This window comes from Ambystoma mexicanum, chromosome 4p (genome assembly GCF_040938575.1).
Source record: "Ambystoma mexicanum isolate Mex_15411 chromosome 4p, UKY_AmexF1_1, whole genome shotgun sequence".
NCBI classification, from domain to species: Eukaryota; Metazoa; Chordata; class Amphibia; order Caudata; family Ambystomatidae; genus Ambystoma; species Ambystoma mexicanum.
In genome coordinates this window covers 29,707,530-29,719,679 of record NC_090927.1, presented here as the reverse complement: position 1 = coordinate 29,719,679, position 12,150 = coordinate 29,707,530, and the positions used below count along the sequence as shown (strand labels likewise).

General features: G+C 49.8%; 1 protein-coding gene across 1 annotated transcript in view; it reads right to left on the bottom strand.

Moving 5' to 3' along the window:
* LOC138452928 (NACHT, LRR and PYD domains-containing protein 12-like) overlaps nucleotides 1-12,150 on the bottom strand; it is a 716,497-nt gene that overhangs the window by 19,386 nt on the left and 684,961 nt on the right. The gene's annotated exons all lie outside the window — the stretch shown is intronic.

The window sequence follows — 12,150 nt, the reverse complement described above, 5'->3', positions numbered from 1 at the left end:
GGCCAGAAGCAGCACAGAAACGAATACCCTCAAGGTGATCGACAATGCCCTCAAAATCCTCGATGATGCCCATCCTTGCCTCCTAGTTCTCCTTGACTTCTCATCAACATTCTACACAAAAGACCACCAGACACTCAACAACACTACATCGCCACATGGAGATCAGCAAGATTGTCCTCAGCTTGTTCAATCCTACCTTGCTAATTGCTAACAGTTTATACAATAGGATTCTTCCAGAACCCATCACCTGTGGAGTCCTGCAAGAATCCCATCCTCTCCATTGTGATCTTTAATCAGTACATGGAACTACTCAGAAAACTCCTGGCTCCACACAACATCCACATCCACCAATAGGCAGATGACACGCAACACTACCGCAATATATCCTCCATTGACTACATCCACAGGATCAAGGCCTGCCTCACCCTTGCTGACCAATACCCTGACATCCAGACTTGGCTTTCGACTGTGGATCTCGAAGGCTTCACACCCCAGCTGGCCACCTGCGCCAAGTCCCTTTTGGTTCAATATTGACAGACAACTCTCCTGCAAACAGCCCATGGCAAGGGAGACATAAACTGCTTGGTACCAACTTTCTCTCCTGTGGAAAACCAAGCCTTTCACCCCAGAAAACAACTCCAGATCTGCTGTCTAAGCCTTGTTCCTCTCCCACGTGGAAGGTCTTCCTGCGACCAGCATGGCACCACTGAGATGTGTCCTGCATGTTGCAGCACGACTCAAAGAACACCGCAAATTCAACCACACCACCTCGTCCCTCATGGAACTGTACTGGCACCTGTTGCAAGCCTGTAACATCTTCTGATCCTGCTGCATTATCTACAAGGCTAGCTAATGCCCTGAAGTCGCCAAGCTACCTTGCTGAGAAACTCAGCATCTTCAGAGGCCTCCAATGCACAAGAAGTAAGGACATGTGCAGATCTGAACCTCTGAATGTATTGGCGCAGGAAAAAAAGAACCAGAAAGCAGGCTTTCTCTGTCTACCCCTGAAGACTCTGGAACCTACTCCCCGTCAACATCCGACTTGCCCCATCACCTATACATTTCAGACCCTCAGCTTCAAGGAATGGCTCCTCTCTAACACCTAGGTGCACACACCCTGCACTCCCTGCCCTACCTGAGGCTGGGCTATCTGTTCCCCACTATTTCCTCCCCTGAATACTTGTAGATCCCTTGCTGCCTAATGTGCTGCCTTCCTTTGTTGCTAGCTCCTTGGACCCTTGCATCTCTGCTTCCTTCACTATGTCCTTCCTCCTATGATTTTTAAAGCACTCGGTTGCTTTCCAAAGCTAAACCCGCACTCTACCCTAATAATGATGTTAGGCAGGTTATCAAGAAGACCAATTTGGGCAAGGGTAGACACGGGGATGTGATGTGATTAGAGGAGTGCCTTCCATAACTAGAGTTTACCGACGAGGGCAGGGAGAGAAAATCACAAGTGAGTTCCATGCTTAGACACACACGCTCTTTAAGTATTTTGTAGGAATCCCTGCTTGCTGCAGCGCCTTGTGCAAGTGGTGCTCCTTTCTTAGGTGTCCGTCGTGACACAATTGCATTTCAGAGTGCTAAGTGGCTCAGAATATGAGTACACTTCAAGGCAGCCCACCCCGGGCACCCCAAGATCCTGGACCAGATGGGCTCAGTCCAATAGCAGCGTGCACTAGCACCAAAGAACGCATGGCCCTTGCCAGGAAGTGGTTCTTAAGTCCATCTTCCACGGTAACTACTAGATACAGCAAAACCAGCTCTATGCAGGCAATTATTGCCGCATTGCCTGCATAGTGTAAACAGGATGGGTAAGTACAGGGCATTAAGGAAACCATCAAGGCTTTGCTTGCATGAGTTTCCATATCGTTGTGAGGCTGAACATCCCACCTTGCCACTAGAGATGAGAATACTGTAAGTGCCCGCTAAAGGACTCTTAGTTCCTCTTGGTAATCGTACGCCATGGACCCAGTATCCCGTTGCAAATTTCCGCCCATGACTAAATGTGATCCACAAATTGGTGGCAACCTTTTGAATATTCTAACGGGGTCCGCCTGCTATAATCTGGGGAGGCATCTGCCGTGAACACCAAGGAAATTCCTGCACAGGGACTGACTGTCCGGCATTTAGTGGTATGAGATGAGAACTTGTGTTGTGGCCATTTACATTACAAAAAGGCTAATAAGCCTTGGAGTTGCATGGCCATGGGGCTCAGAATTCCATTACCCAGAGTTGCTGGTGGCTGGTGGGAAGTATAGCCAGAATTCCTATTTTAACACCCCGCCCTTGCTGGTTGCTGGTAAATGACAAACGAGGCACGGGCAAGGCACAGGCAGCTTCTTGCCACTCTGGTAGTCAGCTTCCACTTGCCCCCCAGCTCCATGCCAACCCTTGACCCGTCGGCAACTAATAGGCTGACTCTTGTGACCAAGTATTCATTTGAGAATGCCAAGAGTGAAGATTCTGAGCAGAGAAAGAGAGAGAAAGTCAATTGAAGAATTGGAAGGAGGATGTTACTGCTGTCATTTATTGCTAACCTTTGCTATGTACCTCAAATAAAAGGATTACAACATCTCCTATTATAACCACCTTTATTATACTGGCAATGATGGCCCAGCCGTGTAACTGCAGGGCAAACTGAATCTGGCAGAGAAGGCATGTGGGATCGGTGGATCAACAGCCGTCATAATGATGGATGCAGCGGTGAGGCATGTCGGCGGTGCGTGTAGATAAGACATGTGAGCCCTTCCTGCAGAAACTCTCGGTGTCTTTTTTTAAATTTATTTTTAATATAAATGCTTTATTAGTTTAACATTCAAAGAAATACAATCTGACAAAATAAAGAGGGTAATTCATAGTATTCAGCGCACAAGTGGCGCATGCGGCTGGCGTAGAGTGCGAATTTCTGCGCCAGCCGCGTGCGCTAAAATCCATTTCTGCGCACAGCGTATTCATGGATTTTAGCTTCCAAAAGCAGCCGTGGCACAGAGTAGCGCAGCGACCCTGCAGCAGCACCCCTGCAGCAGCGCCAGATACGCCCCAAACCCCTCCCCGTGCACCATGCACAGTGCACAAATCCCGTACATGGCGCCCAGGCCCCCAACCACGAAAACACCTGTAAAACTCCCCGCGCACCCCTCCAAATACACGTACCCGCTGCACGGGGAGTGTCACACGCGATTGGAGCAGGGTACGTGTATAACAGGGGTTTGCGGGAAGTTTCACACGTGAAATGCCCTGTGCGAGTGGGGTACGTGTATTCCTGGGGTGCGCGGGAAGTTTCACACGCGATTGGAGAGGGGAACGTGTATTTCGGGGGTGCGTGGGAAGTTTCACACGCGATAAGCCCTGTGCGAGTGGGGTACATGTATTCCTGGGGTGCGCGGGAAGTTTCACACGCGATTGGAGTGGGGTACGTGTATTCCTGGGGTGCGCGGGAAGTTTCACACGCGATTGGAGAGGGGAACGTGTATTTCGGGGGTGCGCGGGAAGTTTCACACGCAATAGGCCCTGTGCGAGTGGGGTATGTGTATTCCTGGGGTGCGCGGGAAGTTTCTCACGCGATTGGAGAGGGGAACGTGTATTTCGGGGGTGCGCGGGAAGTTTCACACGCAATAGGCCCTGTGCGAGTGGGGTATGTGTATTCCTGGGGTGCGCGGGAAGTTTCTCACGCGATTGGAGCAGTTAATGTGATTTTCAGGGGTGCGCGGGGAGTCCTACACGTGAATTGGCAGTGTGGGTCCTCCCAGGTGTTCCCTCTACACCCTCCACGGCCCCTGCAGGCAGCCCACACCACAGGGGACTACCCTGCACCCCTGGTCATGTCCCGCAGGCAGCCCATCCACCATGGGTATGCCCCCCAGCCGAGCCACATGTCACCTTGCACTGGTGATCACCAACTCATGTTCCCCAGCACCCCCACCTCCAGCAGTCAGGGGCACCTGCCAGCAGGCCCCACTCATGTCCTCCAGCACCCCCACCCCCCACATCCCCCAGCAGTCAGGGGCACCTGCCAGCAGGCCCCCACACATGTCCCCCAGCACCCCCACCCCCCAGCAGTCAGGGGCACCTGCCAGCAGGCCCCCACTCATGTCCCACACATGTCCCCCAGCACCCCCACCCCCCAACCCCCCAGCAGTCAGGGGAACCTGCCAGCAGGTCCTCACACATGTCCCCCAGCACCCTCAGCCCCCAGCAGTCAGGGACACCTGCCAGCAGGCCCCCACTCATGTCCCACACATGTCCCCCAGCACCCCAACCCCCAGCAGTCAGGGGCACCTTCCAGCAGGCCCCCACTCATGTCCCACACATGTCCCCCAGCACCCCCACCCCCAGCAGTCAGGGGCACCTGCCAGCAGGCCCCCACACATGTCCCCCAGCACCCCCACCCCCCCAGCAGTCAAGGGCACCTGCCAGCAGGCCCCCACTCATGTCCCACACATGTCCCCCAGCACCCCCACCCCCAACCCCCCAGCAGTCAGGGGCACCTGCCAGCAGGCCCCCACACATGTCTCCCAGCACCCCAACCCCCCAGCAGTCAGGGGCACCTGCCAGCAGGCCCCCACTCATGTCCCACACATGTCCCCCAGCACCTCCACCCCCCAGCAGTCAGGGGCACCTGCCAGCAGGCCCCCACTCATGTCCCACACATGTCCCCCAGCACCCCCATCCCCCAGCAGTCAGAGGCACCTGCCAGCAGGCCCCCACTCATGTCCCACTCATGTCCCCCAGCACCCACGTCATGACGATCCTCAATCATGGGCCTCATGGCCACCCACACCACACCACACCCCACGCCACCCCAGCCCAAAGACCCAAACAAGTATTGCATCCACCCACAGAGAAATGGTCATTACATGATACAACCCGAATGTCAAGTATGTACATGAACACATGTCCGTCACACACACACAATGGGTGCAAGTGAATGTGAAAACCCATATCATGACATGCATGAAACCAATGAGAGAATACCACACATCGAAGTATGAAACAAAAATGTATTGAACACAAAATGAAGGTAATGAAAAAAAAACACTCAATAATGGGAATAAGAAATAAAATGCAGCATGTCCGGAAAAGAATAAAAAATATGAAATCAGAATCCAAAGAAATCCAAATGAAAATGTGTCCAAAGTCTCAGTCCAACAAAGCAAATCCAAGGGGAAAAAAATATCTGAAATCCATTGCGCCATGGTGAAATTAAAATAAAAAAGAGAAACATCCACTGGTCAACTATATGCAAATCACCAATCCTGGGTCCATGAGCCCAACAAATGAAACGAAACCTACAAAAAACACTACCTAATAATGAACTATATACAAAAATGTGGTGCATTGTCCAAGCGCCCCAAAATAAACAAAAACAAAAAGGAAACCTAACACTATCTAACTATTTACAATGGCAGCAGGCTAGTCCGACGGCTCACTTTTTGATGACCCGGGCCAGGGCATCATCGAACTCCCGCTCAATGTCCTGGAGGCGGTCCTCTTCCATGGCCCCGAGGGTTCGCAGGGACGACGACATATTCACCTCCAACTCCCTGTGAATTGCCTCGAGGCAATCGGCCTGCCTCAGTGCCCTCCGCATGGAGTTCTCCGCCCTGACCATTGTGAGCTGTGCCTCTCCCGCCCGCTGCCGCTCCGCATCTATGGCGTGGCCCAACCGCTGCCACACGGAAGACACTTGAAATCCGGGTCCTCCTGCCCTATGGCCGATGCCTGCCCCTCCGATGTTGAAGGCCCCGAGCCATCATGGCTCCCACCATGTTGCTGCTGCTTCTGTGCCTGTGCCCGTGCCCTGGCTCTTGCTGCCTGCATGTCCTCCTCCGGCTGGGGTGCAGTTGTCATGGTGGCCACCCCTGCTGGACGTCCGACTCCCGACTGTGGCAGAATTGTGTCCTCCACCAGCCTGGCCGCTGGGTCAGGGGCAGCTCCACAGGGTACCCAGGTGACACAAGGGTGGGAAGATGGCATGGGGACGACTGGCGCGTAGGGGGTTCAGGTGAGGAGGGGGTCGCAAGAAGGTCCAGCACACGGAGGAATCCAGCACCAGTGACCCGTCCCAGTAGGTCAACGTGGTCAAAGAGGCATGAGAGACGACGTGCAGTCTCTCCACGAAAAGACTGGAGGTCACCTCGCATACCCCGTTGACGCAATGCTATCCCACTCAGGACAGGCTCAACACGGTCCCGTATAGCCACGTCTGCAGGGAGAGGAAGGCCAGTTTTTATGTGCTCATCCCCTCCCTAAAAATGGGTCTGGACGTAGGCACCCCTGCTGGTGCCAGATGATGCAGTGACAGGATCAGGGACAGGATTAGACACAGGCACCTCCGCGGCGGCCTGTGCTGCCTCCTGTCCCTGGTCCTGCACTTCACCACTAGCACCAGTGGAACCCCCACCTCCAGACCCTGTGTCTTCCGTGGCCTCCTCCTCCACCAAACCCCCCACCAACCTGGATGACTCTGTGCCATCTTCCTCCGTTGGACCCTGTGGGGTCTCAGCTGCTCCTTCTGCTGCCGAGGAGTCCCCCTCCGACCTCTGCCTCTTGGACCTATCCTCGGCAGCTGCGGCCTGGGACGCGGCAGCAGACTCCTCACTCCCCGACGAGATGACAATCTGGGAGGGGAGCCGGGCCTTGCGTCTCCGGCTGGTGGTGCGATCCCTGCCGCTGTGCTCCACAGCACCTTCTCCGCCCTTTTCATCAGTTGACGCTGCAGACAGGGAGAGATAAAACACAGGCATCAGGGCACTGTACAATGGACACATACACACATGACAGTTGTACATGAGTGGCAATGTCAAACTTCAGACATGGCATTACACTCCATGACACACATGTCATTTCAACTCACACACATGAGCATTTCCACAGCAATATTGCACCAGGCAGCAACATCCATACACATACAACAGCATAAGCAGCCGAAGGTGAGCCTGACATCACATGAAACACAGGGAGTGCACTAGACATGCACACATGCCACCACACTTACATGCATGTCTACATCTCCTCCAACTGTCACAGTGATGCGATCGTCATACATGTCACATCTGGCATTCAGCCTTCTACATATCAGTGTCACGTGCATCCATGTTGCATCACAGTTGCACACATGTCAAATACACACACATGCACATGTACACAGTGCAGATACATGCAGCAGAAACTTCCATCCATGTGTGACACCACAACCATGCCAACGTACATACACAGAAATTCAAACATGTGTGCTACCACACCTGCATTTGCACAGCATGCTTACCAACACATACACCATCGATGTGTCTCACACCTAAGAGGACTCACATGTGGCAGCCTCACGCCCCTGTTCATACACATCCCTACATGGCCCTACGAAAACACATGTGCAGCCAGCACACTACTGGCACACCACCACATGCACAGCGTCCAATCAGTACACATGGACACTTACCGCTCGATTCCAGATGGGTCTGCCTCTCAAGGACCTGGACGTGGAGCACTGGGCATATGTGTTCCAGGACCCTCATCTGGTGGTCGGATAGGTGGCCCCGGCACCCCTTGGCATCCGCTGCCTTCAAGAGGCGCCGGGCCTTGTTCAGGGTCCTGGACCTGAAGTCCTCCCAGCGCTTCTTGACATGTTGTAAGTCGCAGACTGCCACCCCCTCCGCATTGATGGCAGTCACGATGTCCATCCAGATCCTGGTCCGTCCTTCATTGTCGGCGCGCGAACTTCCAAAGAGGGCATCATACTGCCCCAGGACTTGCTCCACCAGGACACCAACTTCCCTGGCACTGAAGCTGGTGGCCCTCTGCCTCTCTGGCTGGGGATTGCCAGTGGTGCCAGATGCTGTTGTGTCCAACATGGCAACCCCAGAGGCAGGAGTGGGTGGGCAACTGGGTCCTGGGGCTGGGCTGTGGAGCGATGGTATCCCAGTCAATCCTGCTTTAGTTTCCTGTTCTGTAGCATAAAGGCAGTCATGTGACGTTTCGTCACTGCAAGCAGTACCTTGCAGCAGAGGTAGTAATTCAGCCGGATTCAATACACAACACCTTTTAATTTGTACATTCGGTGCAAACAAGATCAATTTGTATCTCGTTAATTGTGCAGAAGTAAGGTGCTGTGTTTGCGTTCCATTTAATAGAACATCTACAGAGTGAGGTATCAACAAGGGTAAAGCATGGCCTAGGACCATACCCTTGCTCTGTTTTACAGATGCAGTGACAGCTCTCAGACATCTTGGCAAAGCGCATGCAACAGGATCAAGGGCGGAAGAAAAGTAACTGCACAGCCATTCTTCCCCCCATGTTCCTGCGTTAATACAGCCAAAGCACATCCATCACGTTTATGCACATACAACTCAAAGGCCTTTTTTATAATTTGGTGTGCCCAAAACTGGTGCTGAAAACAGTGCAGTCTTGAGCAGATCAAAAGCTTTCTGGTGTTACAAGTTCCACGGCAATGGCAAAGAAATGCCCTTCTTTGTCAAAGCCAACATTGGTTTAATCACTAGTGAGAAATTGGGGATCCACTGCCTACAGTAAGAAGCCATTCCTATCAAGGCTCTGACTTCCTTCTGTGTATTTGGGACAGACATGCTAGAAATGATTTTAATCCGTTCAGGTGTCAACCTTCTCTCCTCCTTTGACAGGAGATAACCTAAATAGGCGACCTCCTGTTGACAATATTGAAACTTTTTCAGTGAAGCTTTATGTCCATGTTTTGCTAGGTGAATAAGCAACAACACAGTGCCCTCCTTACAGGCACTTTCTGAATCTGCAGCTAAAAGAAAATCATCTACGTACTGGAGCAATGTACAAGTGACAGGCAACTCAAGTGTATCAAGCTGTTCTTTCAAAGCCCTACTGTAAATGCTCGGACTTTCTGTGTACCCTTGCGGCGCATGAGTGAATGTAAACGAACGTCCCCTTAGGGTGAACGCGAACAGATATCTGCTATCTTCGTGTATGGGAATGCTAAAGAAAGCATTCTTAAGATCTACGACACTAAAATGAGTAGCAGAAGACGGGATCATAGTTAATATAATTGTTACATCAGGTACAATAAGAAATTGTGAAGCAACAATCTTGTTGATAGCGCGTACATCAATAATAAAACAAAAAGGAATTGCATTATCTCCTTTCTTGTACACAGGTAAAATCGGACTATTGCACAAACTGCCTGCAATTTCTTCAATTACCCCACGGTACACAAAATCGCAAATTATACACTTCAAATCATGCTCACCATCAACCGAAATCTTATACTGTGGAATACTTGGCAACTTTACTTCTTGTTTCAAAACGATTTTAACAGGCTCAATCTGTAAAACACCAACATCATTGTCATCAATCGCCCATAAATGCTCCGGAACATCACTAAATTCCGGCGACAAAGGTCTAGTCACAAACTGTGAGGCAGAAAATTCTTGTGGTGAAATGTCAAATGCACTCCATCCGAAGAACAATGAATTACCGCATTTAATTCCTTCAACAGATTCAACCCCAAAAAATTCTCTCCACAGCTTGTTGTCAAAAGAAACGGACAGTGGTCCATGAATGGACCCAGTGTAATCGGTACTGGCGAAGAAACCGGACTAACCACTGGCGTACCAGAAAACCCTACAGAAACATTAGTTTGCCCTGACAGTGGAATGTCTGGAACTCGTGAATGATCTATGGAATACTTCTGTGCTCCTGTATCTATCAAGAATTGATGGTTCCTATTTCCCACTATCATTTCAACGTAGGGACCTTTCTGATTAACGGGAATAGGTGTTGGTTCCAAACCCTGCTTCGGGCAATCCTAGCGAAACAATATATCATCAAAGGGAAGGTCTTCAGAGAGATATGCAGTAAAAGGATGATCAGAAATGTTTCTATTATCCACACTCGGTGACTGATTGTCTTGCGAAAAAGGCTGTGACTTCTGAGAAAACTGGCTTCTACCAGGGCCCTCTGCCCCAGGGCGGCCTCTAGATCATCTACCCATGATACCAAATGTGTTATTCGATCTCTGCTGGAGGATCGGGCAATGTGCTCACCAATTACCCTCTTGTCTGCAATAAGCACATTGGTTTGCGTGTACAGGACCCAACGGCACATTACCTTGTGGAGCATACGGTCCCCTAAACTGTGTACTACCCCCTCTACGACCTCTAACAATCTGTTGCAGTGAAACCTTACTTTTCAAGTCTCCCTTTTTCTTTTTGATCCTTTCTTTCTCATTATTGACTCGGTTTTCATAATACTGAGCCATATGCAATACTTCAGAGTGAGACTTAGCTTGCCAAGCGCTCTCAGAAGTCATGATTTGCGACTGGATGTCAGGTAACAATCCACACACAAATTTGTCTACAAATAATCGTTTTCCAGACTCTGTGCTTAAATCTTGCCCACTGAAATCTGAAAACACTTGTTCAAACCGATTAAAGAATTCGGTAGCACCCTCAGACTTTCCTTGGATACAAGCAGTAAGTTTGTCCCAAACAATCCTTCTTTCAGGAATTAAGGCTTTCAGTTTTGTCACTATTCTATCAGGCAAAGTCAGTATTACCTGTGGTGGTCTCTCACCTGCTGGTCTATCTTTATCTTGTCTAGCCATATTATCCCATGTATCCCCTAACCCTGGTACATCATCTACTGTCCTAATCTGTTTCCACAAATCAATGGGTAGGAGCACGGGAAATAACAAATCTATATCACTCAGAGTAAATACTGACGACTGCAAGACAGATTCTATCTCTTTATAAAACCCTGTTGGATCCTTTCTAATATCTGGGATAGATTGTCTGATGGTGTTCACTTCCTGTCTTGAGAACGGGACGTGAACAAACTGCGATACATAATGTGCAGGAATGTCATAAGCAGCAGTACCTGCTGCGGCATTAGCTGGAACCTCAACCTTTGGGACAAATGTCGGAGCAACCTCTCTCATAGTCAACTGAGAAATAGGAAACTCCGAACGCTTACTGAGCAACAGAGCTAAATCGAGCGCTAAAGCATCTGAAGGAGTGTCAGACGAAAAAGCTCTCTTATAGATATTCAATAATTCTGCGGGACAACAAATCTTTCTTTTAATACATTCATCCTGCAGGTATTCTACCATAACCTGTATCACTTTCCTCTGCATTTCTGGCATATACTGACTATACGTGTCATATACTACTACGGGAGATATCGACATATCTGAAATCCACCTAATTGCATCTCTTGTGCAAATTCGTGTTTCTTCACTCATCGACTTACTAAGAGGAAGGAACCGTTTCTGTACACAAATAGTGCTCAAACTATCACCATCTATTCCTTCATTCCGTAACTTTTCGAACTCCCTTCCATACTCAAAAACCCTCTTGACATGCTCAAATACTTTCACGGCAGTATCTCTTGAATATGCTAAAACATTCAGATCCCTCAACCCTTGTGGGAGATCTACATCATTCAGCCTGTTCCACATTACAGATAAATAAATTCCAAGTCCTTCAATAAAAGCATTTTTCTCAGGAAAACTTTCTAGATTAGAGAGTGTAGCAAAAACATCAAAACGATCACCCTTCTCCATACACTGTCTAGCCCATGCATTCAGATCTTGCTTTCTCTCTTTAGAAACTGTATTACGAGTTGTAATTTTCGATTCCGCTCCCTTATCAACTATAAGTGGAACAGGACCACTTGGAAGAGAAAGAGTACACAAATCTTGCACACTAGGAAACAAAGGTGCTATCACTGGTGGAAGAGACAGATCTACCAAACCTACGGCAGCAAGCAAAGGTGGAAGTGCAGGCGGAGGAGCAAGGATAGGAGGAGGAACAATAACCGGAGGTGGAAGAGCAATTGGAGGAACAATAGGAGGAGCAGGAATTGCTACGGGAGGAGGAACAACAGCAGGAAGAGGTAAAGCAACAGGAATAGGTACAGAAGGAGGTGGTGCAGTGACACCAGGCCTCTGTTCATTCAAAAGCTTGTCAATTAACTCATCTGATGCATGAAAATCCTTAGATGGATATATTTTCTGAATGCCAAGTTGAAAAGCCCTATCCATATTTCTAACTGACTCTGACTGTTTCTGGTGATCATATAATGACGCTTTCTCAGCGTTCGACATATGTCGGCGTGCATGTTTTTCTCCACTTTTAAGTTGCTGCATAGCTTCTTTTTTCCAAT